The sequence below is a fragment of the Heteronotia binoei genome, chromosome 10, assembly GCF_032191835.1.
Source record: "Heteronotia binoei isolate CCM8104 ecotype False Entrance Well chromosome 10, APGP_CSIRO_Hbin_v1, whole genome shotgun sequence".
NCBI classification, from domain to species: Eukaryota; Metazoa; Chordata; class Lepidosauria; order Squamata; family Gekkonidae; genus Heteronotia; species Heteronotia binoei.
The window spans coordinates 105,546,832-105,574,465 of record NC_083232.1 but is presented as its reverse complement, the minus strand read 5'-3'; positions in this window follow the sequence as shown (position 1 = coordinate 105,574,465).

Below are 27,634 nucleotides of genomic sequence, written 5' to 3'. Positions count from 1 at the left end.
TGTAGTAAATCCTCATTAATTCTCCATCTTCTTGATTTCCTTTGCAATTTTGTAGACCAGCATATTGGATTATGGTCCGCCCAAACCTTTGGAAGAATCTCAATTTTTTTTGTTATGAGGCCCAAGCCTTGGGAACCCCATGACATGTCAATTCTGGAAAAAGAATTATGCCTTACTGAGAAAAATGTATAGTCTCTTACATCAGGGTTGAACTTTCTCCAAATGTCTTCTAAATTTTCCTGTTTAATCAACTCAAAGAAAGAATTGGGTAGCTTCCCTTCTTTATCATTCTTCTTTGAACTTGATCTGTCAAGATTATTTTGTATTGTCCCATTGAAGTCACCCATCATCAATACCTGATCATATGTCTTTTCATCCATTTGTCGATTTATGTCTTTAAAAAATTTGTCTTTCGCTCCATTGGGTGCATAAAGTCCTAGTAGTAACGTTTTTTTCGCCTCTATTGTCACCTCAACAGCAATATATCTTCCTTCTTTATCTTTAAAAATTAATTTTGGCTCAAGTTGTTCTTTGATGTAAAAGACCACCCCTCTTTTTTGTTTGGCTGGAAGACAGGCTGCAGCTCCCTAACAGAGGGGATTTTATTGTCACTGTTCAGGGTATAAAAGACCCCTGAGAGGGTCTATGCCCATTAACCCTAGGCAAGGGTTAATCCAAGACGACTTTTTTTCCCTTTAGCTGTTGATATCGATCTGGAGGGGTCAGGCAGCTTTCTCCTTCAGTTCTTGATGTCCGACGGTACGGGATTTGTCAACCATTATCTGCAGTGATTCTAAAGTCATTAATTTGACTCAAGCCTGTCGGAATCCAAACACTATAGACGGATTGACTTTAATTGCAAGAAAACGTGAGCCGGGGGAGTTGTGAACATCTACAAGGTACATTCATCATTTTTATCTTCACTCTGAGAGACTTTGAATATAGTTTAAACACTGAGTGGATTATAAACAGACGAAGGCAAAGCATAATTGAATGAAAAAAAATCTTTACCTTGTTAAGCTGAGCTCTGTGGCTTTGGAAGTGAACAGCAGCAAAAGAACTTTACGATAAGAGAGAAAGTTGGCAGTCCGTGGCTGGTGATGCAGAAGAAAGAATAGAGATTTGCCGTGTATATATGCCCACAAACTGTGGAACTTTGAATGAACTGAGCTGAGTGGGGGCATAGTAGGAGAAGAATTCAGCCTGTGAAAATTGGATGCTGCAAAAATAATTGCCTTCAAAGATATTTGAAGAAAAGACATATTGTTTTGGGTTTTTGTGGTTTCGGTTTCTTCATGTAGCTCAAAAAACTGCGAGACCAGGACACGAGATTAGACCAAGCTGTAACAGGAAGTGAAACTAAAAGGGGCTGTACAATAATACAAAGCCTATAAGGATTACAAAAGCTGTGACATCCGACCTTTGAACCAGGAAGGAATTGAGTCCAAGACCAAGAAAGACTAAGAAAGACCTCTCTGGACTGGAACTGTACCACAGAGAAATAACGATTGCCATTTTAAAAGGGAGAAAAACTGTCAAAATTGTTAAAATTCAATATCTTTGCTTAGGAAGAAGGGAGGAAAACGAAATTAGTCTCATCTGAAAGAACTTGTTCTAAGCTATTGGACTGGATGCTAAACTTTATGTGGGGATTTTTTTAAGGTTTGGTGATTTTTTATATGTCAGTAGAAAGAATAACACGTGCAAGAGCCCAATCATTTGATAAGATGCAGTCCCAATTTGATGCTCTGGAGGCAAAAATGTTAAAAGCAATGGACAAATTGCATTTGGCAATGAAAAAAGATTTTAAAAAAGAAGTTGGAGATCTTAGGAAAGAGATAGAGGGTTTTAAGGAAGAGACTCAAAATAAAGTGAAAGAGGTGGAGATGAAAGTGGATACACAGGCCTCTGCCTTGCTAAAACTTCAAGAAAAGGTCACAATACACGATTGTAAGTTGATGGAATCACAAGTGCGTCTGAGAGGGGTACCTGAAAAGGAAGAGGCAGATTTAAAGGGCTATATGGTGAATATCATCACTGAGAACATAGAAGAAGACCCTGACAAATTTAAGAGTATGTTGGAGGGTGCCTATAGAGTTAACTCAGTTTATGCGAAAAATAAAGGCCTGCCAAGAGACATTGTCATAAGACTAAGATCAAAAGAGGTGGCAGAGAAGATTTTGAGCAAAGGGTACCAAAAAGCCTGGGCAATAGAAGGGAGCAGAGTTAAAATAATGAAAGCGCTACCAAGACAAGTGATCAGTGATAGGAAAAAATACAAGAGGCTAACTGACCAGCTACGTGCAGAGGGCACAAGATATGGATGGATAATACCGGAGGGTCTTGGATTTGAACAAAATGGCAAGAGGATTACAATAAGAAGTGAACAAGAGATGCATAGCTTTTTTGAAGAAAATAAAGAACCAACATCATAATGGAGTACAAATTACTATCGGAATATAAACGGACTAAATTCACCACAGAAAAGAAGGAGAACATTTCATTGGATTAAAAAGCAAAAATGTAATATAATTTGTTTACAGGAAGTTCATATACAACGCAAAGACAGTATATTTTTGTGGAATAGAAATTTGGGGTTGGAATTTTTTTCACTAGCAGGACAAGAAGTGGGGTTTTGAGTCCCGCTGTTACTGGGTAACAGTGGGAAGGGTGGAGCTATGGAGGCTGTTATTGTACCCATACTCGACGAACGGCAATAGCTCCACCCAATTGGACCATTGGTAGTTCACATAACACCGTAAGTATTGCTCGAGAAGGGCGTTCACTTGTTCCGTCTGGCCGTCCATCTGCGGGTGATAGGCAGAGCTTAGCCCTTGCTCCATGCCTGTCAATTTACAAAACTTCCGCCAAAAGTTGGCAACAAACTGCGGCCCGCGGTCACTAGTGACCTTGTCCGGGAACAAGTGTACTTTAACAATGTGTTGAAAGAACAAATAGGCAAACTTTTTTGCTGTGGGAAGTTTTTTACACGGGGTGAAATGAGCTTGTTTTTAGAAAGTGTCCACCACCACCAGAATGACGGTCCGACCTTGGGACGCAGGTAATTCAATTCCACTATAAAGTCCATCGAAACTACCAACCAAGGGCACTCGGCCATGGCGATTGGCTGGAGGAGACCTGGGGGCTTACCCCCTCGCTTTTTAGCCATTATACAGACGGGATAGGGGGCCACAAACTCTGAGATGTCTTTTTTCATGTGCGGCCACCAGAACTGTCTGTTAACTAAATGCAGCGTTTTTACATATCCAAAGTGACCGGATAGTCTGCTGCAATGACAATGCTGTAAAACTTCTTTGTGCAGGGCTCTTGGGACGTACAGTTTCCCATCATAGTACCAGAACCTGCCCATCCCTTTCACAAGCCCCTCCGGCCTTTCTTCTCCGCGCTCCGTTTCCTCGATCAGTTTATTGCCCCTCCACAGCTCCAGTGCCTTGGGCTTTTTTCCCAACCGTGTAGTCACGGCTCCTGCTACAGCCGAGGGGGGAATGATGGAGTCTATCACTTCCTCCCTTTGACTCTCATGCTGGGGTAGCCTAGACAGAACATCAGTTAGAAAGTTTTTCGACCCCGGGATGTGCTTGAGAGTGAAATCAAATTTGGCAAAGAACCCAGCCCACCGGATCTGTTTCTCAGTCAATTTTCTACATCCAGTGAGCGCTTCTAAATTCTTATGATCAGTACAGATCTCAAACGGTACCCTGGCTCCCTCCAGCCAGGATCACCATGTTTTTAAGGCAAAAGTCACAGCAAACGCTTCCTTACTACAAGATAGTAAATCTAGAGGAGGCTTCTCACTTCCGGACTGGACCTTATACCATAAAGCATGTTGTATTGTATGGCTTAGAGATTGGCTAACTTTGGAGAACAAGAGACTGTTGGCCATTGAAGGAGCAGGATTAGAGAGAGGCTGGCACAATTACCTTTGGTACCAAAATCCACCCAAGGGTAGTCTATTTTTAAGACATGAAATAAGAAAATCTTTATTTAGAGTGTGGCTTGAAATTAAGAGTAAGTATGTATATACCCCTTTATGGTTGTCGCCTATAGAGGCCTCCACACACCCAAATTTGTTTAAGTGGGGAAGCTCTAATGCATCTGGAGATCTATTAGACAACCAAAATAACTTGAAACTGGAGGAAATAAGTAAATTAGATTGGTGGTTGCAATGCCAAGTAAAGTGTAAATACCAAATGGATAAAGAGAAAGGCTTTCCGAAGAAATCAAAACTAAACGAGTTGGACCGACTAATACAAATAAAACCAAAATTTATTTCTAACGTGTATAAATGGTTGCTTCAGGATAAAATGCAGGGTGAAGTAGTCAAAGAGGCTTGGATAAACTGGTTAAAAGAATTTGGCTACAATATAGAATTAGAAGAGTGGGATAAAATATGGAAGCAAAATCTTAAATTGACAAGATCTGCAGTCTATAAAGAGAATTTATATAAAATGGCATATCGCTGGTACCTCACCCCGGTACGATTGGCAAAGATATATCCTGACTATAATAATAAATGTTGGAAGTGTAAAAAAATCCATGTACCACATATGGTGGCAATGTGACTAAGCTAAAAAATATTGGGCTTTGATTAGTACATGGATCAAAAAAATTCTTAAAATTAACTTACCTCATGTACCAGAATTGTACCTTTTAAGCATCTGTAGAAACAATCTTCCTAAATCCACCAGTAAATTATTATTACATATTGTTACTATAGCGAGAATTCTCTATGCTAAATACTGGAAGACATCCATAATACCAAATAGAGAAGAATTTATTGCAAAATTATTAGAAGCCGCAGAGATGGATATGTTGACTACAAGATTACAAGAGGGTAATATGCAGAAATGTAGCGAGATGTGGAATCCAGTTTATCTTTGGGTGAAAGAAAAAGGTATTGATTTGGAACAATAGAGTTTGTAAATTGATGACCTCAAACGCTCCTTGTACGATTGGGGAGTTTGGAATGATGTTAGTCTGTTGTATGTTAGTATGTTATATTTTGTATTTCAATGTTGTTGTTGTTTGGTTTTTTTTGTAATAAAACCGTAAAATGTAAAAAAAAAAAAAAGCGGTTTTCCACTTGTCTCTCTCTTTTATTCGCACCCTAAAGAAAGTGTCTCTCAGGTCCAGTTTAGTGAATATGGACCCCTCCGACACTGTGCTTAGCAAATCCTTGATTAGGGGGATAGGGTAGGCGTTGGACATCGAAATCCCATTTATCCTGCGAAAATCAGTGCAAAGTCTAAGGCTCCCGTCCTCCTTTTTCCGGAACAGGCCTGGCGTGGCATGCGGAGCCGTGGTCGGCCGAATAAAGCCCCTCTTTAGATTCTTATCTATGAATTTTCGAAGCTCTGCTTTCTCTGCCCACCCCATAGAGTACAGTTTAGCTTTGGGCAATTCCTGGCCAGGAATGAGCTCGATGGCGCAGTCAGTGTCCTGATGTGGGGGTAGCTCGTTCGCCTCCTCCTCGCTAAACACTCTGTGCAACTCTCGGTACTCCCAGGGAATGGACCGGACCTCCTCCACGGACATGCACATCTTTTCATTCCTGGGGGGGGAGGGGTGGATTAGGTCCCCAATCCCCCAACCAATGGTGGTGTTTGCACCACCTGTCTGTAAAGTCTATGGTTTGGACCCCCCACTGGATGTCCGGTTGGTGCTTGGCCAGCCACCCAACCCCTAGAACCACATCGAAAGACGAGGAGGGAGCAATCACAAAAACCTCAACGTCCCAGTGATCGTCTTTCCTTACTAACAATCCCTGAGTCTCCTCTACGCAGGGTTCCCCTTGCATTATGGACCCGTCCATCTGCTCAAACTGGATCGGGTGGGGCAGGGGTGTCCGGGATAGTCCGAGAGCGTCCACTAGCTTTGGGGTAATGATTTCCCATGTGCATCCTGAGTCAATTAAAGTCCAGGCATGAATGAAGCGTTTGAGCTTCAGATTCAATAATGTCAATGGGACAAAAAATAGGGATCCAGTTATTCTCACCCATAACGGTGCCGTTAGATCCATAACCTGCCTCTCGGCACCTCTCAGTGCAGGTCGCTCTCGTTTTCTGCCCGCTCGGATCCCCACGACTCTTCACTCAGGTCATCCAGAATTATAGTATCCTCATCAAGCACTATCGAGGTTGCGGTGCTGCCTCAACTTGACTCCCTGTATCTGGCTGCTGTCTTTTTCAGTCCCGCCGCGGTTGGCTTCGGGGTAAGAGGGGGGCTCAAGGGTTGTCGGGGCAGTTAGCGACTAGGTGTTCCGGGTTGCCACAGCAGAAGCACTTGCGACCGGCGGTGGTCTTGGGGGTTCCTCCCTGCGCTGATCCTTTCTTCCCCTTGGCTTTACCCCCTGACCGAGCCTCACACCACCCCCTTTCCCCCTTGCTGCAATTGGCGTTGTAGAGCCACTCGCTTCATGTTGGTTTCGACCTCCCTGGCTAGTTGCACCCACCCCACTAGGGTCGTAGGGTGGGCTTGTTGAAGGGCCTGATCCAACAGGCTGGTGTTGAAGCCCCACTGGTACGCCTCGATCTTCATCATCTTGCTCCAACCCCGGATTTTGGTGCACTGTGCTCTGAAGTCGGCTGTGTACTCCCACTGACTTCAACTCTTGATGCATGTCTCATAGAACCGTAACGGCCCGGGTCTCTTGAAGAGGGTCCTCAAATTGGAGTAGCAGGGCCTGTAGAAATCTGGCCACGCTATCCAGCTCGGGACCCCACGTTTCATATAAACTTACATACCACCATTTGGAGCCTAGATAGTCCACCCGACTGGGGTCATCTGGGAATGTATTCCCCCAATAGTGCATGTAACTATTGGCTTATATGGTGAAGTATTCCACTTCCTCTGGATCTCGGTCAAAGGTGGCGTCCAGCTCGCGTCCCCTTCCAAAATCCCACGGTCCCGGAAAGGCCAGCCTTGGTGCCAGGATCCCGGGTGGTGCTGGAACTGCCGGGGCTACTGGTGGGGCTGGAGCCACAGGGGGTGTCACTGGGGCTGGAACCAGTGCTGCTGGGGCCAGCGCTGCTGGGGCTGGCACGGCGAGGCCTGGTGGGGTTCTTCCGAAGTCACGTAGTAGCAGCCGGTCAATCTGCCTCTGCATCTCCTGCGCCATGAACGCGGCATTGGCTTGGATCTCATCCCGCAGGTTCCAGGCATGGCCGTCATCTCCCCCCTTACAATTTTTAAGATGTTCGTCTCCTTCGGAGGGCTCCCATTCTCCCCCTCCGAATCCGTCCCATGGCCGCAGTCGTCGTCGGACCTCGGCTCTTCTCCTCATCGTCATCCTGGATCGAGCACTCGTCCTTCTCTCCGGGAGTCCCACTCTTTCCCCCTTGTACTGGTCTCGTCAGAAGGGTTTCGTGGCATGCAGGAGCCTCGTCCATCAGGGTGGTGGAGGTTCGCGGCTCCCACTTCCGAGGAGTGATAAATAGTTGTTGTATGTGTAGCGGGGACCCACGTCCGGCTCTCCGGGCCCCAACAATGGCCCACAACTAACCGGCCCTGTATCCCTGTATACCGACTACTGAATATTGATTATGGAACACCGGAATGCTGAAGACTGTATACCGAATCAGTATTTGAATTTGAATAGAGTGTAGCTTCACGACCGCTGTCTGATTTTTAACGATATGTATATTTATAACAAATGTTGGATTTTAATTATTTATTATGAAATGTTAAATTTAAAGTGTAATTTATTTTTATGTTAGTTTTATATATGTTGTAAGCCGCCCTGAGCCACTCGGTGGGAAGGGCGGGATATAAATCGCAGATAAATAAATAAATAAATAAAAATAAAAAACGATGTGCCAGGGGGAGTCCTCACTCCTGCGGCTCCAGAGGGTTCAGTAGGTTCTCTGTTATCTGGAACTTTTTCAGCCATCCGGCTTAAAAGTGACCGGTTCAGATAAACTCTTAATAGTGGATCCAAAATGTCAAGCAGGCAGATTTCAAAGTAACCAGTCCCTGAGTTGAAACAAAGTATGGTTTTATTGATAATCCATATGCTTCTATTGAGCTGAAGATTGGAACTGATACATAATAACAGAAAAGAGCATTCTTAAAGATGGCACATCAAAGAGTTCTCTAAACAAAGCTACAAATTCTAAACAAAGCTGTATTCACGTGTGAAGATTCACACTGTGACTTTCTTATCTCCCCTGTGAGTTCTCTTCCTGGGAACATGTCCCTGGAGGCGTTATCTTCAAAGAGCGAATTCCTGCATTTGTTAGTAAAAGCGAAAGGCCCCTGTTATTCTCTACTTTGATGTGCCCATCTCAGCTCAGGATTAGTAATATCTATAAGGCATTGTGGTTAAATTCAGATAACGTTTTACAATAGGGAGAGGTTTGACATTGCCTCTGTCTTCACCATGGAAGATGAGAAGTGTTTGCCCGCCCCAAAACCACTAATATTGGAAGGGGTGTTGAAAGACCTGAGTCAGATTGAGGTGACAAAAGAGGAGGTCCTACAACTAATAGAAAAATTAAAAACTAATAAGTCACCGGGTCCGGATGGCATACATCCGAGAGTTCTGAAAGAACTCAAAGTTGAACTTGTGGATCTTCTAACAAAAATCTGTAATCTTTCATTGAAATCTGCCTCTGTTCCTGAGGACTGGAAGGTAGCAAATGTCACCCCCATCTTTAAAAAGGGTTCCAGAGGAGATCCATGCCAGTCAGTCTGACTTCAATACCGGGAAAGTTGGTAGAAACCATTATCAAGGACAGAATGAGTAGGCACATTGATGAACACGGGTTATTGAGGAAGACTCAGCATGGGTTCTGTAGGGAAAGATCTTGCCTCACTAACCTGTTACATTTCTTTGAGGGGGTGAACAAACATGTGGACAAAGGAGACCCGATAGATGGTTTTGATAAAGTTCCTCATCAAAGGCTCCTTAGAAAGCTTGAGAGTCATGGAGTAAAAGGACAGGTCCTCTTGTGGATCAAAAACTGGCTGAGTAATAGGAAGCAGAGAGTGAGTATAAATGGGCAGTCTTCGCAGTGGAGGACGGTAAGCAGTGGGGTGCCGCAGGGCTCGGTACTGGGTCCCATGCTCTTTAACTTGTTCATAAATGATTTAGAGTTGGGAGTGAGCAGTGAAGTGGCCAAGTTTGCGGATGACACTAAATTGTTCAGGGTGGTGAGAACCAGAGAGGATTGTGAGGAACTCCAAAGGGATCTGTTGAGGCTGGGTGAGTGAGCGTCAACGTGGCAGATGCGGTTCAATGTGGCCAAGTGCAAAGTAATGCACATTGGGGCCAAGAATCCCAGCTACAAATACAAATTGATGGGGTGTGAACTGGCAGAGACTGACAATGAGAGAGATCTTGGGGTCGTGGTAGATAATTCACTGAAAATGTCAGGACAGTGTGCGTTTGCAATAAAAAAGGCCAATGCCATGCTGGGAATTATTAGGAAGGAAATTGAAAACAAATCAGCCAGTATCATAATGCCCCCGTATAAATCGATGGTGCGGTCTCATTTGGAGTACTGTGTGCAGTTCTGGTCGCCGCACCTCAAAAAGGATATTATAGCATTGGAGAAAGTCCACAAAAGGGCAACTAGAAGGATTAAAGGGCTGGAACACCTTCCCTATGAAGAAAGGTTGAAACGCTTAGGGCTCTTTAGCTTGGAGAAACGTCAACTGCGGGGTGACATGATAGAGGTTTACAATTAATGCATGGGATGGAGAAAGTAGAGAAAGAAGTACTTTTCTCCCTTTCTCACAATACAAGAACTCGTGGGCATTCGATGAAATTGCTGAGCAGACAGGTTAAAACGGATAAAAGGAAGTACTTTTTCACCCAAAGGGTGATTAACATGTGGAATTCACTGCCACAGGAGGTGGTGGCAGCAACAAGCATGGCCACCTTCAAGAGGGGGTTAGATAAAAATATGGAGCAGAGGTGGCTATTAGCCACAGTGGCTATTAGCCACAGCAGTGGCTATTAGCCACAGTGTGTGTGTGTGTGTATATATATTTGGCCGCTGTGTGACACAGAATGTTGGACTGGATGGGCCATTGGCCTGATCTAACATGGCTCCTCTTATGTTATGTTCTTATTGCTTGACACCATCCCTTTCCCAATGCCTCCCACCACTGCTGACAAGAGGAGGGAGGTTTGCCCTCGCTGTTGCTGGGCAACAGTGGGAACGGCTTCCCCTCATAACCATTCACAATTTTAAACGGGGATGTTTTAGTTGAACTGTGGAGACAATTGTTATATCCATACTCCGCAAACGGCAGTAGCTCCACCCAATTAGTTTGCTGATAGTTTACATAGCACCGTAAATACTGTTCGAGAAGCGCGTTCACACGTTCCGTCTGCCCATCCATCTGCAGGTGGTAGGCAGAACTCAACCCTTGCTCCATGCCTGTTAGTTTGCAGAACTCCCACCAGAAGTTGGCAACGAATTGCGAGCCATGGTCGCTAATGATCTTATCAGGGAAGGAGTGGACCCTAACGTGTTGAAAAAATAAATGCGCAAGCTTTTTTGCAATAGGCAATTTTTTGCAAGGAATGAAATAAGCTTACTTTGAGAAGGTGTCCACTACCACCAGAATTATGGTCCGACCCTGAGAAGCCAGCAGGTTCCACTATAAAGTCCATAGAGACCACCGACCAGGGGCATTCCACGGTAGGGGTGGGTTGAAGAAGCCCGGGGGTTTCCCACCCCACTTTTTCGCCATTATGCACACGGAGCAAGTAGTTACAAACTCCGAAATGGCCTTTTTCATTTGGGGCCACCAAAACTGCCTGCATTTGCCTGTTAACCAAATGCAAAGTTTTCACATAGCCAAAGTGGCCAGTTTGTTGCTGTGACAGTGTAACAAGACCTCTTGTCTCAGAGCTTTTGGCACATACAGTTTCCCGTCGTGGTACCAAAAGCCCCCTGTTCCTTTAATTAATCCTTCGGGTCTTTCCTCGCCCTGTTTCTTCGATTAGTCTATTGCCCCCCATGGTTCTGGTTCCTCCCTTTTCCTCCCCAACCATGTAGTCACAGCTCCGGCCATGGTGCTAGGGGGAATGTTGGAGTCTACCACCTCCTCCTCTGACTCTCATGTTGGGGCAGCCTGGACAGCGCGTCAGCCAAGAAATTTTTCGCTCCGGGGATGTGTTTTAGGGTGAAGTCGAATTTTGCAAAAAACCCCGCCCACCGAATCTGCATCTCGGTTAGTTTTCTCTGACCAGTCAGCGCTTCTAAGTTCTTATGGTCGGTCCAAATCTCAAATGGTGCCCTCACTCCCTCCAGCCAGGATCTCCAGGTTTTCAAGGCAAACGTTACTGCAAACGCTTCTTTGTCCCATACCGACCAATTACGCTGCTCTGGTGAAATTTTTTTAGAAATGTAAGCGCAGGGTCGTAACTTCCCCTCCAAGTCTCTCTGCATCAATATGGCTCCTATGGCCACATTGGAGGCGTCGCATTCAACCACAAAGGGCTTAAGTTCATTGGGGTGGCTCAATACTGGCTCACTAGTAAACAACCGTTTAAGTTTCTCAAACGCTTTCTGGCAGGCAGGAGTCCACGCTAGCTTCGCCCCCGGCTTCTTTGCCTCAGGACCCTTCCCTTTTGTTTTAAGTAAGTCCGTCAGGGATAGCATTACTTGGGCGAACCCCTGAATGAAGGTCCTGTAAAAATTTGAGAACCCGAGGAAGGACTGGAGCTGTCTACGTGTCCTCGGGGACGCCCAATCTAACACTGCCTGTATTCTGGCTGGATCCATGGCTAGCCCCTTTCCGGACACTCTGACTCCCAGATAGTCAAGCTCAGTTTGATGGAATTCACATTTCGACAATTTCGTGTACAACTTGTGCTTGTACAGGGTGGTGAGTACCTTTCTCACTAATTGTACATGGGAAGCCATGTCTTTTGAATAAATAATGATGTCATCCAGATATACCACCACTCCCTTGTACAAATATTCTCTCAAGACCTCATTGATAAAGTTCATAAACACTCCTGGGGCTCCTTGTAGGCCAAACGGCATCACTAGATACTCAAACTGTCCCATCGAAGTGTTGAACGCTGTTTTCCACTCGTCCCCCTCTTTGATCCGCTCTCTAAAGTATGCGTCCCTCGATCCAGTTTTGTGAAAATGGACCCTTTAGACACTGTGCTTAGTAGGTCTTTGATCAAGCGGATGGGGTATGCATTGGACATTGAGATCCCATTTATCCCATGAAAATCAGTGCAAAGTCTAAGGCTCCCGTCCTTCTTTTTCTGGAAAAGTACTGGTGCAGCATGCGGAGCGGTAGCAGGTCTGATAAAGCCTCTCTTGAGATTCTTGTCTATGAACTTCCTTAGCTCTGCCTTTTCAGCCCACCTCATGGAGTGTAGTTTGGCTTTGGGCAACTTTTGCCCGGGGATCAGTTCGATTGCGCTGTCAGTGCTTCGGTGTGGGGGAAGCTCGTTAGCCTCCTCCTTGCTGAATACTCTGCGCAAGTCTCTGTACTCCCAGGGGATAGATCGAACCTCCTCCACCGACACGCATATCTTTTCGTTCCTGGGGGGAGGATTAGGCCCCCAGGCCCCCAACCAGTGGTGGTGCTCACACCTTTTGTTGGTGAAGTCTATAGTCTGGTTCCCCCATTGTATGTCCGGTTGGTGCTTGGCTAGCCACCCGACCCCTAGCACCACGTCAAAGGAGGAGGAGGGGGCGAGCACGAACATTTCTATGTCCCAATGATCCTCTATCCCCACCGGTACTCCCTGGGATTCTTCTACACAAGGCTCTGTTGGAGAAAGAATCTATCTTAACCCAGCTTTGACAGCTCTGTAATGACAGCTGGTGATCTAGCCGGCATGCTAGGTCACAGTGACCTTATCAGCAGGCTGGTTTGAGCCGGCTGAGGACAGGTGAAGGAACCTGCTGAGTCAGCATGACAATGCATTGCCAGGATTGGCTGACTGGACTATAAATGAACTGTGTCTGCAATGCACAGGTCTCTTTCTGAGAATTGAATTGCTGGCGGAGCGTTTTGTTCCTGTGATCAATATATTGGACTGCACTAGAGAGCACGTACTGTATATAATGTAAATACACTACTTTGGCACTAGTTGCAGGTGTCTGGCTGATTTCTTTCCTGGAGCTCAGTGTCGGGCTCATCACACCGCTCACTCTGCTAGCGTCCGCACCGACAGGGTTATGGGCCCAGAGCGGTTCCGCTGCACGGAGGAGCACCATGAGAGTTGAGCTGACCAAGAGTTCGGAAGGAGCCGGAGGCGAGGAACGCCGGTTGAAGGACAAAAAAGCACCAGCTATCTCATTTTGAGAGCCAGAGGGAGGACGACAGCCAGCTGTGTGGAGGAGTCGGCATTATGGCTCAGCAGCAGCTTGCAGTGGCCGTCGAGAAGCTTAACTCAGCCAACTACGCGGTGTGGAGCCTGAGAATGGAACACTACCTTAAGCGTGAGGGGCAATGGCTGTTTGTAAGTAATCCCCCTGCCGTGTTATCTCCTGCCCAGACTGTGTTAGCCGATAAGGCGCTGGCAAACATCGTGCTAGCAGTAGGAGATGACCAACTAGTATATGTGCGTGGGAAGGACACTCCCAAGGCTGCCTGGGACGCGCTCAGTGGGGTTCATGTTAGTACCACTGCTGGCTCCCTTATGGCCTTGACAAGGAAGATGTTCCGCACTGTAATGCCAGCCAGAGGGTGTGTAAGGCAGCACATCAAAAAGCTAACGGACTGCTTCATTGAGCTTGAGGCCAGGGGCAAAACTGTAGCTCCTGATGACAGAGTTTATATTTTGCTGTCATCGTTGCCGCCCGAGTTCACTCCCCTGATAACATCCCTGGAGACGGTTGATGTGGCGACTCTGACAATGGAGTACGTGTGTGCCCACCTGCTTGACTTCCAAGAGAGGATTGCGGCAGTGAGCTGTCCGGGGGTGTCGGCTGAGGAGCGTGTGGCTATCGTCTGGGAAGGCGTCCAAGAGCGAGCCGGCTTCGGCTGCTGGCAGGCAACCAAAAGCTAAAGAGGAGCCGACTGCACTGGCTGTCCGATGTTGCTATGGTTGTGGATCGTCCCTGCACCTGCTACGCGCGTGCCCAGAGAAGGGGAAGCGGCATGGACGGAGGCAGCGAGGGCAGAGGACCACCAGCCGATGTGAGGAAGAAGCCCGACTGGTCACATCTGCAGGAGAGAGCACAGGGTCTGCCTGGATTTTAGACTCTGGTGCAACGAGCCATCTCTGCTGCGACAAGGAGTTGCTGAGTAATGTTGACATTCCTGAGCACAGTCGTGTCAGATTAGCTGACGGGACCTCCGAAGCTGTTATATGCTCAGGCAGTATTGAATTTTCTGTGTTAAATTGCACTTTGCAGCATGTTCTGTGTGTACCCACATTAAGGTCGAACTTGCTAAGTGTGAGCATGTTAATTGACCAAGGTTATCAGGTGAAGTTTGAAAAAACCTGTTGTAAAATCCTAGGAGGTGGGGGGAAGCTGCTTGCAACTGGGAAAAGAGAGGGAAATATATATGTGGTTCAGAGTCATTGTGCCCAGGTGGCACAGGTGTCAAATGTGCCAGTGCACAATCAGTGCATACATCTGCTCCACAGGAGACTCGGGCACTGTGGGTTTAGAGCGTTGAAAAAGACCCTGCAGTTGGTGCCAAGTCTGAAAGTAATGCCCTGCAGCTGTTACTTAGACTGCCAGGTCTGCAAAAAGACCAAGAGCAGGGCTTGTGCTGTTGCTAAGCAAAGCAAAAGAGAGAGTAAGCGTGCCCTAGAACTCATTCATTTAGATGTTATAGGCCCATTGCCAAAAAGTCTGTCGGGGAGGAGATACTGCTTAGTGGCCACCGACGACCACACAAGGTACTCTTGGGTGTTTGCCGTGGTGCATAAATCCGAGGTGTACAAGGTATTCACAAAATGGGTCAAAGCGGTGGAGAGGGAGTTGGATATGCGTGTCAAATCTGTTCAGACCCACCGCGGGGGGGAATTCTTGTCTAATGAATTAAAACATTGGCTGGCGAGCAAGGGTATTGCCCACCGTTTAGTGAACCCGGCCATGCCCCAAGAGAATGGGTTAGCAGAGCGGCACGGAGCCATACTACAAACTTTGATGTATTGCATGTTAGAAGATGCGAAGTTGCCAATTGCTTATTGGGCCGAAGCTATGCATTCAGCAGTTTTTGTGTATAATCGCATTTGGTCCAAAGCTGTGAATGACTTGCCTTACAGAAGGCTGTACAATAAGTGTCCAGACTTAAGGTATCTGAGAGTCTTTGGGACAAAAGCCTGGGTTGGCATCCCCTCCGAGGACAGGAGGGAGGGGGATGGCCGGGCAGAGAGCCTAACTTTTCTGGGCTACAAGCCAGAAGCCAGGTGTTATCGCTTTTGCGATAAGGAAGCGAAGATAACGCTCAGTAAGACTGCCCAGTTTAATGAAAGCGCCAGCTGGCCGCAATTACATTCTACTGTGAAGGAACTTGTACTGCTGCCAAGCACTGATAACGGTGCTGGAGTCCTGCCAAGGGTAATTAAGCAGGAACAGCAATCTCCCGACCGGGAACTGGTAAGCAGACAAGCAGAGGAAGGTGAGCTCCAAGTTGGCACAGAGCCTCAGGTGCAAAGTCAGGAGGGGGAACTTGAAAGTCAGGAGGTGCAACCTCTGAGTCAACAGGAGGAACCAGGCCAGGAGGTGGCAACAGATCAGCTCGAAGGAGACGAGCCCGGTCCGAGCACAGGGCCACGAGTATCTGCTAGGGCCACAAAGGGTATACCTCCTGCCAGGTACAAGGTGCCTTATGTCACACTGGTAGTTAAACCAGACCCACCAGGGTTCCAGGAAACGCTCAGGAAAAAGGTTGAGGCGTGGAAGGTCTGGGTGGCAGAGTGCGAGGCACAGAATAGGGAGGCTGAAGCCAAACGCCAGAGGGAACTGGCTGACCAGGACAGTGACAATGAGTTCCTGGATTGGAAATTGTAAATCTGTAAATATGATAATGTAATGTTGCTGTCTGTGAACCAAAGGTGAAGGCATGTGTGTATAACAATGCAGAACATTGTGAGTGTTGTACAGTTACCAGGTATGAATGTAAACTGTATCCAATGTTAGAATTCACTGTGGTTGAGTGCACTGGGTTCGATAGATTAGGAGGTGTGTTGGAGAAAGAATCTATCTTAACCCAGCTTTGACAGCTCTGTAATGACAGCTGGTGATCTAGCCGGCATGCTAGGTCACAGTGACCTTATCAGCAGGCTGGTTTGAGCCGGCTGAGGACAGGTGAAGGAACCTGCTGAGTCAGCATGACAATGCACTGCCAGGATTGGCTGACTGGACTATAAATGAACTGTGTCTGCAATGCACAGGTCTCTTTCTGAGAATTGAATTGCTGGCGGAGCGTTTTGTTCCTGTGATCAATATATTGGACTGCACTAGAGAGCACGTACTGTATATAATGTAAATACACTACTTTGGCACTAGTTGCAGGTGTCTGGCTGATTTCTTTCCTGGAGCTCAGTGTCGGGCTCATCACACCGCTCACTCTGCTAGCGTCCGCACCGACAGGCTCCCCCTTCATTATGGACCCGTCCATTTGTGGGGCAGAGGCTTCCGCGCCAATCCCAAAGCGTCCACTAACTTTGGAGTGATAATTTCCCTCGTACACCCAGAGTCAATGAGGGCCCGGGCATGGATAAAGCGCTTTTAAGTTTCTGATTTAGCAGTGTCAATGGTACAAAAAATAAAGCTCCCATTATTCTCACTCACAACGGTGCCGTTAGATCCACTACCTGCCTCCCGGCATCTCTCAGTACAGGTCACTCTAGTTTTCCGCCGGCTCTGCTCCCCATGACTCTTCACTTAAGTCATCCAGGATTATAGTATCCTCGTCTAGCACCATCGATGTTGTGGTGCTCCCTTGACTCGACTCTTTGGCCCTGGTTGAAGTCTTCTTTGGTCCCGCTGCGGTCGGCTTCGGAGTAAGGGAGGGGGGCTCGAGGTTTTTTGGAGCAATTGGCCGCCAGGTGATTTGGGTTACCACATCAGAAGCATTTGCATGCCGGGGGAGTTTTGGATGTTCCCCCCTGGGCTGCACTTTTCTTCCCGTCGGTCTTAGCCCCTGACCGTGCCTCACGTCCCCCCTTTCCCCCTTGCTGCAGCTGGCATTGGAGGGCTACCCACTTCATAGTGGTCTCTACTTTGCCTGCCAGCTGTACCCACCCCACTAGTGTGGTGGGGCGGGCCTGCTGTAAGGCTCGATCCAGCAAACTCGCATTTAGCCCTCTCTGGAACCCCTCGATCTTCATCATCTCGCTCCAACTTCGTACCTTGGCCGAGTGGGCCCTGAAATCGGCTGCATATTCGTGCACCGACCTCGCACCTTGTTGTATCTCGCGTAAGGCTGTAATGGCTCGGGTCTCTTGGAGGGGGTCTTCATACTGTGTCAGTAGCGCCTGCAGGAACCAAGCCAGTGTGTCGAGTTCAGGGCCCCTCATCTCGTACAGGCTCACATACCACCTCTTCGCAGCCGCTTTCAGCTTCAAGCCCAGGTAGTCCACTCTGCTGAATTCGTCTGGGAACATGTTTCCCCAATAGTGCATGTAGCTATTGGCTTGGATAGTGAAGTATTCCACCTCTTCTGGGTCGCCGTCAAAGGTGGCATTAGCTCTCGGCCCCTTCCATAGTCTCGCGGGGCCGGGGGCCCTGGCGGTGGTGCGGGAGCTCCTCGTTGCCCTGGTACCACTGGAGGTACTTGGGGTGCCAGTATGACTGGTTGCGCCGGTACAATTGGTGGGACCACCGGGGCTCTCCCTAGGTCGCGCCTGATCAGCTGATCGATCTGCTTCTGCATTTCTCACGCCATGAAGGTGACGGCTTGGATCTCTCGTAGTTCCCTCACCATGGTAGTCATTTCCCCCCTTACGGTTCCCAGGATATCTGGTTTCTTTGGGTTGCCCCCATCTTCCTTCTCCGAGTCGGACCCGTCCTTCCTCATCTCCGGATGGGCAATCCTCCTGCTTTTCGCCGGGGTTCCCGCCGCTTTCCCCCCTCATACCGGCCTCGTCAGGAGGGTCTCATGGCGTGCTGGTGCCTCCCACTTCCGAGGGGTGATGAATTGTTGTACGTGCAGAGGGGTCCTGCACCCCCCGACTCTGAGCCCCAACGACGTGCTGGGGAGGGGGCGGACCTCTGCTCCTTCGAACGGCTCAGTGGGTTCTCTGTTGTCTGGTGCTCTTTCAGCCATCAGGCTTAAAAGTTACCAGGTCAGATAAACGCCTAATAAAGGATCAGTCTCAAAATGTCAAGCATGAGATTTCAAAATAACCAGTCCTTGGGTTTTTGAAACAAAGTATGGTTTATTGATAATCCATGTGGCTCAGAGGAGCTGAGTATTGAGACTGATACTCAGTAACACTAGAATACATGTTTTAAAATGGCACATCAAAGGTTCTATAAACAGATCAAAGTTTGTATAAACAATTCTACATTCACGTATGAAATTCACACACTGACTTCCTTATCTATATTATGACCAGCTCATCCTGGGTCCAGGCCTGGCAAGGCTGGAGAGTAGGTCCCAGGAGGCCTTATCTTCAAAGAGCACATTCCTGCATTTGTTAGTAAAAGCAAAAGGAAAAAAAGTGGGGGCTGCTGCCTTGATGTGCCTCGGTTTAATTCATGGTTAGTAACATTTCTACATATGAAGTACTTCAATATAAAATAGAGTGAGAAAGATACAATGCTTGACACTATTGTGCTGAGGGAGGCACGAAAGGGCGTCGGCCAAAAAATTCTTTGTCCCTGGAATGTGCCTCAGCACGAAATCGAATTTGGAGAAGAACCTCGCCCACCTAATTTGCTTTTCATTGAGTTTACGACGATAAGCTTTAGGGATCATCTGGACTTCCTCCATTGTCAAGCAAACCTTTTCATTTCGGGGCAGCGGACTGGGACCCCACTCTTTAGTCCAATGATGATCTTGACATCTCGGATCATTGAATTATATCGTCTGGTCTCCCTACTGAATGTCTGGCTCATGTCTGGCTAGACACCGTACTCACAAAACCACATCATAAGAGGAGGATGGAGCTATTACAAACGCCTCTTGGTCCCAGTGGTCTTTAATGCCCACCGGCACTAATTGAGTCTCTAACATGCATGGCTCCCTCCTCATCACTGACCCATCCATCTGCTTAAACTGGATGGGGTGCGGCAAAGCCGTCGTGGGAAGCCCCAATGCATCTACCAGCTTAGGGATGATTATGTCTCTCGTGCACCCCGAGTCAATCAAAGCTTTCACCTGCACGAACCTCTTGAGTCTGCTATTTAGTAAAATTACTGGCATAAAATATAGCGACCCCGTTACTCTCACCCTGAGTGGTGCCGGTTCATCAGCAACCTGCTGACTGGCCCCATTTATAGCAGGTTGTCCTCGCTCGTTTCCTGCCAGCTTGTCCTCCCAGGACATCTCACTCAGCTTATTGGTGATGATGGTGTCCTCGTCGGGCATCAAGCTCCCGGCTGCGCTGCTCTTCACCGCGTCCTTAGGGCGGCCGGTCTTCTTCTTTGGAGTTGGAGTGCTTGTCTTGGAGGCGCTAGATGGTGGTCTAGGGGGGTTCGGGCAGCTACTGGCCAGGTGGTTCGGGTCCCCGCACTGAAAGCATTTGCAGGTTGCCAAGGGCTTCCCAGCTGCTCCCCCTACCTGGGTTTTCTTCACCTCCGTCTTCACCCCTGGTTTTGGGTCACGGCCCGACTTGCTGCTTTATTGCTGGCGTTGCATGGCCAGCCGCTTCATGTTGGTTTCCACTGCCCCCGTCAGTTGTATCCATCCCACCAGGGTGGTTGGTCTCGCTTGCTGCAGGGCTCGATCCAGGATACTCGCGTTCAGCCCGCGGGTGAAATGCTCGATCTTCAACTCACTCCACCCCCTCACCTTAGCTGCATTGGTGCGGAACTCAGCTGCATACTCATGAATCGTCTTGGAGCCTTGTTGCATAACCCTTAGGGTGGCTAATGCACGGGTTTCCTGCAGGGGATCCTCGTACTTGGACCAGTAGGGCTTGTAAAAAATTGGTCACAAAGTCCAGCTCTGGGCTCATAGCCTCATACAGGCTCACGTACCATTTTTTGGTGGCCCCCTTCAATTTCGATCCCAGATAGTCCACACAACTAAATTAATCAGGGAAGGTGCTCCTCCAATAATGCATGTAGCTATTCGCCTGGATTGTGAAATACTCCACCTCCTCAGGATCTCCGTCTAAGGTGGCTTCCAAATCTCTTCCTCAACCCCCTTCTCGAGGGGCCAGGGGTGCCGCCGGTTGCGCTGAGGGTCTAGCTGTAGGTGGTTGCAGGGCTCTTCTCAGGTCAGTCATCCCCAGAATCCAGTCAACTTGCCTGTTGAACTCTCCGGCCATCATGGTGGTCATCACTTGCATCTCATCCCGCAACCCCTTGGTGACCTCTTCGACTTCCTTTTGGACCATCAATCATAATTCTCGAGCAATCTCGTCTTTCTCCTCTTTTGGGCCCGTTGCCTCGTGGGTCTCAACCACCTTGGCTAGAGGTGGGTCGGCTTCCGTGCCGGTCACTGCTGCACTCCCCTCATCTGCAAGCTTGGGCCCCTCACCCTCTTTGTTAGCCATCTTCACCTGGTGCATATGCCTGGTTAGGATAGCCTCTCTGCGCGCCGGGGCCTCATCCATCGTGGTGGTAGAGGTACATGGGGTTGCCACTGACGTGGGGTGACCAAGAGTTGTTGAATGCGGAGAGGTGAGCCCTTTCCAGTGACTCTCCGGGCGTCTAGCACGTGCCACAGTGGTGTTGGTGCTCTCGCCCCTTCTTCAGGTTCTGGAAGTTCACTGCTCACTGGAATCTTTTCAGCCATTCGGTTATAAAGTTGCCAGGGCAGTTAAACTTCTTGCAAGATTACTCTCAAAATGTCAAGCATGCAGATTCAATGATGAGTCGAAGTTGATACAAAGACTACGTTTATTGATAGACTGATACTTTCTGTGTAACAGGTTCTTGAGAGTAATGCTGCATATACATTGATACAATACTTTTAAGGCTTACTTCAAAAGGATTCCAAAGGATGGGGGTGCGGGGTAGCTCTCACACATAAACTATCATAAATGTCTACATTCTCCCAGTGTTATCAGGACTGTGTCCTTGCTTTCCCCAGATGTGTCACACTCCCTACCAGGAATGTATGGGAAGGTGCTGATTACTTCTTCTCAAGTTAGTTTCATTTCTCACAACTTCTACTTTTCAGGCAATAAAGCAAGGAGGGGGGAAGGAAAGAATAACAGCTAGCAAAGCTGGGTCCTCCATGATACTTCACAGACCAGTGTTAGGCAGGACCCTATAACAATCAATTATCAATGGAATCTCACCATGCTTGACACTCATTGGCTGCTTGGTTCCCCAGAGGAGTAGAGGGAAGAGCCCTCAGCCAATTGAGAGAACGTTTGATATGGCAATTTCCCTTCTCCTCCCTCTGTTAGCCAATCAAGGGAAGGCTTGCTCTCTCTCCTCTGTGGAGCAGTGCCTCAATTCTCAGCCAATGGAATGCAACACACCTTGAGCGGCGGTTGACAAGCCAATGGTTGATGCAGTGCTCGCAGCCAATGGGAGACCTGGATTTGGCCACCCCACAGGGCTTTTATTATAGCGCATATGATATGCTTGTCCCATTTGTTTTTCATCTTGTGAGTTCAGGAGGTGTTTTCGGTTTGCCGTTTACAAGACTGCCCCATTTGTGACATGCTCTCTTGCACTTGCACACTTATCACTGGAGCTCAAGCCAGGTGCGCAGGGGGCAGGTATCTGGCTTCACTTCATGGAGGGAGTGAGGGACCTTTCTGCACCTGCACAGACTCTAATTCACGTGTTCTAGATATGGCTTTCCATGGAAGGTTGGATGCTGAAGTCCAGGCTTATTTTACTGTCCCCCGAAGCTGGTAAGAGGGCACTTGCCATGGTTCCCCAGAGAGCACTGAGATCTAGCTCTCAGAACCTTCTAACAATCCCTGGGCCAAGAGAAGCTAGGTTGAAGGCTACTAGGGAGCAGGCCTTCTCGGTAATGGCCCCTCGTTGGTGGAACCACCTTCCAGAGATGGTGCGAGCCCTGCGGGACCTGAATCAGTTCCGCAGGGCTTGCAAAACATTTCTTTTCCAGCTTGCTTTCGAGATAGAACCGGATTAACGTAACGTGATCTAGCCATCTTGTGAATATTATGACTTACTGTATTTTAGCACCTAACTTATATATTTTATCTATTTTAAATAATTTATTATGTAACTGACTATATTTAAAACTGCATACACTGTTTTATTTGAATCATGGAATTCCATGTCTGTTAGCCGCCCTGAGCCCGCCTTTGGCGGGGGAGGGCAAGATATAAAAATAAAGTTGTTGTTGTTGTTGTTATTATTATTATTATCTGGCGAAGCCCTCTCAGAGGAATGTCTGCAAGTGCAGCTAAGCCACCAATCTGTGGGCCAGCAACTCAAGTGCCCTCCAGAGAGACTCCATGAGGCTTGGGCCTGGCTGGCTTGCCATTCTTCTGTCTGTTCTTCATAGAGGAAAGGGGTGCAAAGGCAGCCAGCTTCCCGGAGCCAGCAGGTCTGAGCAGCTCTGCTAGATTAGTGAGGGGAGGAGGACTTTAGGATGCAGAAATCCCAGTTAGCAAATCTGCAAATGCCTTACAAAATCCTTCACTCATCACCCTTGTCATGATCAAGCAATCAATAATTCCCCCAGGTTCTGGTACTTGATCCCCCATCGAGCTTTGCATAGAGACCTAAGTAAACACTGAACTGGATCTCAGTCTGGAACCGCTGCTCTTCACACACACATGCGTGTGCACACATGCATACACACACACAGTAGTGGCAGCAACACCAGATGATGCTTCTTGCATTTCCATATGATGCAGGAAACCTTGCACCAAGTGGGTCATATGGCAGAGAGACATCCCGCTGCTATCTGATGGGGAACCAGGCAGAGCCCTGACTGTGCTCCCTGAAGGGGAACCAGGCAGAGCCCTGACTGTGTTCTCTGAAGGGGAACCAGGCAGAGCCCTGACTGTGCTCTCTGCAGGGGAACCAGGCAGAGCCCTGACTCTGCCCCAACATATGTGGAGGTGGAAGCGGGCTGGGCCCAGCGCACCAGTGGCTGGCTGATGGGCTGGTGCAGAGAGGCTGCCTGGGGCCTCCTTGTGGTTCAGACTGTGGTGGAACTGCAGCAGGAGTGTTCAGCTGTTCCACTGATCCGGGCTGAGAAGGCAAAGGGAAGAAGGGTCACTGAGGAGACTGAGGGTGGGAGGCTCTGGGCAATGCTGAGCCCTCCAGCCCCCTTCCAGGTGATGATGTCCTTGGAAGGCCCTGGTGAGGAGCCGCCCAACAGCACAGGTGATCCGATCCAAAGGTGGGTTCCGGTGGGACGCCTGGCCAGTGGCTCATTCCTTCTTGGCTTTCCGCTTCCGCATACCTTCGTTCAGCTCATCCCGTGTTTTGGCTGGCAGCAGGGGGGGTGAGGGGAGAGGGCGGTTCATGGGAGCCTCCATGGTGGTGGTCATGAGGGTGATCATCGTGGCCAGAGGGCACAGAGCTGAAGAGGATCGGGCGCAACGCCCCTTCCATGGGTGCAAAGGGTGAACCGTGAGTTGCCGTCATGAACACCTGTTGGGTAAGGTGAGAAAAAAGTTTTGCTAGAGACTGTCCTCTCGTCACTTGCCCTGATGCCCAGGTAGCACCACTGCTTCAGAGGATCACCACTGGTGGTGGGGATGGGGGAGATGGAGAGGGCTGTCAAGTGGCAGCCATCTTACGGTGACCCCTCAAAGAAAGGGGCTGGAAGGCAAGCAGAGAGGAGCCAACGTGATTTACCCTTGCTGGCCACTGCATAGCAGCCCTGGACTTCCCTGGAGCTCCCCCATCCAAATACTAGCCGTGGCTGACCCTGCTGAGCTTCTGAGATTAAGTGAGCCGAGGCCACCCAGGTCAGGGCAAAGCACCACAGATGCCAGGAATGTCAGACTCACGGGAATTGCCACTCCTTGTTCTGCATTAGATATTAGATCTCAATGGACGTTTAAGAACACTGAGTGCCATCCTCAAACTGTATGGAAATTAACACCACATGGTTTCAAATTGTTTTAATCTAATGTTTAATATAACTGTTTTGTTAGGGTTTGTAGAATCTTTCAGGCTCAAGTGCCATGTTCTACTGGATAAAGTTTTTCTTCCAGACGTTTCGTTCTCAGCTGCGGAGAACATCCTCAGTGGCGTTGCAGCTGGAGCAGGCGCTCTGACCTTCTTGGCTGCTGTGCATTGATTGAGGCCAGGGCTGCTGGAGAGCTGCTATTTCTAGGCTGGAGGGTGTGTGTTGAGAGGGCAATTGGTTTGTGGATGTGCCCATTGTTTGGTGGGGCTTCCTGGAAGGGAAGTGATAAGAAAACTGGCTGTTGAATGTGACCATTGTTCTGTGTTAATTGCTGGGAGAGTTGGAAGGGGTGTGAAGATAAGGAAGATGGTTGTTGACTGTGCTGATTGTTCTGTGGAATGTGCTGGTTGTTTTGTGACCTTCTGCAATTTATAGTCTGTAGGGCGTTTTGCAGAGCTGGAAACCAAGATTGGTGGATGGAAATGCCTTCTTCCTTTCTGTTAAAGTTGTGTTGGTGTTTGTAAATCTCAATAGCTTCTCTGCTCAGGCGGTTATGATAATGTGAGACCGTAGAAAGGACTTCAGTTCTTTCAAAGTGGATGACGTGGTCTCCTTCTTGAAGTGCATGTTCAGCTACAGCTGATTTTTCTGGCTGAAACAAGTGACAGTGTCTCTTGTGTTCGGTGAGGTGGGTGTTGATACTGCATTGGGTAGTGCCAATGTAGACTGCACCACAGGGTATTTTGTAGACTCCAGGGGTTGAAAGTGGATCTCTTATATCTTTGGCCGAGCGCAGCATGTGGTGGATCTGTTGTGTGGGCTTGAAGACTGTGTCAACATTGTGGCATTTGAGAATTTTGCCAATGCGGTCAGTGACAGATTTTATGTAGGGCAGGAAGGCTGTACCTACATTTCCCGGAGCCATCTTTGATAACTGTTTTGTGTTTCTCTTCTCTTACTTTTTCTCTAACTACTGACATTCTTGACTTGCGGGTTTCAAACATCTGATGTTTGATCTGTGTGACTCTTATGTTATGCAAGTTTGGGCATCCCTGGAACAGATGAAACCCTTTCTTTTCTTTCTTTCCTTTCTCTGTCTCTTTCTTTCTTTCTTTCTTTCTTTCTTTCTTTCTTTCTTTCTTTCTTTCTTTCTTTCTTTCTTTCTTTCTTTCTTTCTTCTCTCTATTTTTTCTCTTCTTTCTTTTCTTTTTCTTCTTTCCCTTCTTTCTCTTTTTCTCTTTTTATATTCCTCTCTCTCTTTCTTTCTCTTTCTCCCTTCCTTTCCCTTGCAGCACTCAAACATCTGATGTTGGTTCTATATGGCTCTTAAGTTAAGAAAGATTGGGTGACTTCCGGGTTTTGGTCACGGAGGATTGAGCTGCTCTTCAGCTGACAAGCTGTTCTGGGCAGAGAAGGTGATCTTAACACCAGCTGCCTACCTCTTCCTGGCAGGGAGAGGGCCAAGATATGCTTATTAAGTTCTGAGAGGATTTATTTTGGCTGACAAGGGACTCCAGTGGGGTTCCTTTTTGGCTTAGAAGAGTCCCCCGAGAAGGATTGCATTCAATCGTCTACAGAGGATTCCTGAGATCATTAAGTTGGCTTAAATCCACCAGGATACAAAGCTTCTTTGAGACTGATTAACATCTAATAACTAAGAGAGCAGTGTGCAGAAGGATATCGGAATAGAAGGTAAAAGATTTATATCTATCACTCTGGGACTAATATAAGAATAAATAAAAGCAAAAACAAAGGTCTGGATCCAAATGTAACATTTTATATTAAGGAAGATAAAGGAGGGGTTAAAATTGGGACTTGCGAACTTGGAGAAATAAGACTAAAAGATGAAAAACAAATTTTGTTTGGAATACCTGTGGTCTGGAATAGATAACACCTCCGAGAATTGCTATGTTGGTGAATATAATACAGGAAATGTCACTGAAATAACACGAGACTTTATAACCACTGAAAATGAAATCTCGTGTCAAGAAAGGAAGGAAGGTAAAGGAAGGACCCATTAAAAGAAGGGAAAAATAACAAGCCTCCCAGCCTTCTCTATGTCAGAACTTAAGAACTTCAAACGGATCCCATACTTGGTTACAAAGCTAGGATTTTATTAGAGAGAACTAAGTACTGGAAGAGGCAAGACAACAGTGATGGCGAGAGCCAGCACCAACTCAATTTTATACACGTAAAGCAAACATCTCACAAAGCCACAATTCACACCGTTACAGGCACATCTGTCTTCTCACCATCACTATCAGTAGAGAGGATGCCTCCCTACTCCGAAAGCCATGCTGTTCGGCTTCAAAGGGTCCCAGTGTGAGAATGTGCAGAGACATAACATAACTCATTCTACAGCCCCAAATATTTTGGATACCAGTGGGGCAAGGTTAATTACTATTCAAGCACTTTGGGTTAAGCAAGGGTTACAACATGGAGTCAGTTTGGTTCAGTAACAAAGCAGCTCTGAGCCACAGTAAAAGTACAATACAGCATTGGTCACATTATAGGGAACCAGCAGTAAAGATACAAGTTCTGACATACTGCCCCCCCTAAGCGCCCCCTCCCGCGGGGCCAGCCTTGGGCTTGTGCGGGTACAGTAGGTGAAACTTTTTCAGCAGTTGCGGAGCAGCTACGTTCTGAGATTCGACCCATTCGTCACAGCTCGGGGGGAAGTGTTTCCACCTGATCAAATAATACAGTTTCCCCCGTTTGACTTTGGAGTCCAGGATCTCCTGGACTTCATGGTGACTCTGACCCCTCACTGTCGTCGGAGGGGGCGGTGGGGCCCTGGGATGGAAGGACGTAGCACCAGGGTCTTTCCGAAGCAAGCTGCAATGAAAAACAGGATGGATCTTACTTAGAGATTTGGGTAGCTCGAGTTCTACCGTTACTTTGTTTATTACCCTTTTGATTTTGAAAGGCCCAAGAAACTTCAGTGCGAGTTTATGGCAGGACTGGGGAAGGGGAAGGTTTTTTGTTGACAGGAAAACTGTATCCCCCACCTTTAGGTCCCACTCTGGGGAGTGTTTTTTGTCAAATTGCTTTTTGTAGGCTTTCTTCGCTTCCTCCAGGTTTTCCTGAATACCCTTCCAGCCTTCACGAAGGCCCTCCCACCATTGTTGGCATGATGTTGGTTCGGACGGGCTGGCCGGGAGGGCGAGTGTGGGAAACGGCTTGCCCTCGTAACCATTGATAATTTGAAAAGGGGAGGTTTTGGTCGAGCTATGGAGGCTATTGTTGTAGCCATATTCCGCAAAAGGGAGGAGGTCCACCCAGTTGGACTGTTGGAAATTAATGAAACAGCGGAGGTACTGTTCCAGAAGACCATTAACCCTCTCCGTCTGTCCGTCCGACTGGGGGTGGTAGGCAGAGCTCAGTCCTTGCTCAATGCCAGCAAGTTTGCAGAACTCCCGCCAGAAGTTGGCAACGAACTGCGTCCCGCGGTCGCTAATGACCTTGTCCGGGAATGAGT